Here is a 1792-nt window from a genome sequence, read left to right as displayed (position 1 = left end):
TCCCATGGGACCAACTGATGGTTAAACCCCAAACTCAGAACTCCAGGGATATGCCATTCCCCTTTTTCTCAACTTATAAACAATAGAAAGGATTTAGTTTATTTATTCTTCATTCAATTTATGTTTTTCTTTGAGGTGCTTGTCTATGCTTCCCTTACATTTGTCTTGGTAATGTAGTCTGTCCTAAATCGTAAGTTCCTATAAGACTGACACCATGACTACTTCATTTGATTTTAATACATCCAACCCAATGCAATGAAAATATGTGAACTTAACACATGAATCTTGAGGATGATGGTGATTATAATAATTGTGTTGTTTCTCTTTTGCTTCTCGGTGGTATTTACTAGTAATTCAATCTTGCTGTCAACAGTATTATGTACTTTTTGTGTACTTTTTATATTTCTTTCAACAAAAATATAAAAATACAATGCATAAATTTTAACTAATTCTCCTTTAATTGTATCCCATTTCTTTGGCTCTTTTCTACTTAGCTAGGCAGAATACATGAGGCCAAATCTTTAAATTCTTTACAATTTTCTCTTTGGCTTTACAGCACAAGTCTGTTGATTAGTTCGTATCAGTCACTATTAATATAAGCTAAACATTTAAAAAATGCTAAACAATGCATGGTATTTCTCTCCCCACATGCTAATGTAAATCCGTCATGACAAGACTACCAATCTGCCAGGTTCCTAGAGAATTATGAGCATTTTTTACTTTTCTTAGGTTTTCTTTTTTCTGCACAGTCGAGAATCTCCATACTGGTTTTTGTTTTTTTGGTGCGTGTGTGTGTGTCACAAAGAGAAGATCCGCTGTACTTGAAAAATTAATTTACCGAGAATCACATTTCAATATAAATGTATAACTACTAGCAAACACATTTGATAACAATAAGACTTCTCACTGGAAAATCATGCCAATAGTGTTTATTAGTTGGCATTTGTAGATTTCCTACATTTACTTCCTATGGTCTCTAAAAGGATCTGAATTTTTAAAAGCAGGTACTGTGCTGTATACATCTTTTATAAGTATAGTCTAAAACTGTCCAACACCTGATTCCTGTGGTTGCACTTATAACCTCATATTACTTCTAATTGCTTAGGAACATCTTCTTTGAAAAATGAATGGAATAGATTATAAAGAACAGCTTCAATAGAAATGTCATTACAACACAGGCAATAATGGGCCAAGATTTAAGCACATTTTATCTTTTTGTTGATTTGCGTGTGTTCACATCTCACATCACAATTCATATGCTTACCTTGGGCCACCAGGCTTCTATAGGTTATATATAAGGACTTTAACGAAAGTTGTAGTCAATGCTAAAATCAAAGAAGTGAGCAAAGCCAAAGGCTGAATGAAAATTCGTTTTGCCATCAGCCAATGAAGTCATTCTGAATGGATCACAAAATTAAAGCTAATAGTGCTCGCTTCGGCAGCACATATACTAAAATTGGAACGATACGGAGAAGATTATCATGGCCCCTGCGCAAGGATGACATGCAAATTCGTGAAGCATTCCATATTTAAAAAAAAATTAAAGCTAATATATTTGTAAGAATAAAAGTGTCAGGTTGAATTCCAGAAGACTGTGGAATCTGGTTAAGACAGAAATTGTTAGCAGGCATGGTTCAATGCTTTCTGAAGCAAGGTACACAGGTGAGTAAGTCCTCCATGATTTTAGGGCCATAGGATGATAGGTATCATGATTCCTTCATTTTAGACCAGTTCTTCTAATTTTGTGGAGATCAGTGTGTGTATGTATGTGTGTATATGTGTGAATGATGCT

General features: G+C 34.2%; 1 non-coding gene across 1 annotated transcript; it reads left to right on the top strand.

Annotated features, from left to right (window-relative positions):
• The first annotated feature begins 1426 nt into the window (after positions 1-1426).
• Positions 1427-1533, top strand: LOC118967810 (U6 spliceosomal RNA). The gene has a single exon (XR_005055043.2). It is a non-coding gene; the product is annotated as a U6 spliceosomal RNA (small nuclear RNA).
• Positions 1534-1792: the final 259 nt, after the last annotated feature.

The sequence above is a fragment of the Manis javanica genome, chromosome 13, assembly GCF_040802235.1.
Source record: "Manis javanica isolate MJ-LG chromosome 13, MJ_LKY, whole genome shotgun sequence".
Taxonomy (NCBI): Eukaryota; Metazoa; Chordata; class Mammalia; order Pholidota; family Manidae; genus Manis; species Manis javanica.
This window is presented reverse-complemented; position numbering and strand designations above follow the sequence as displayed.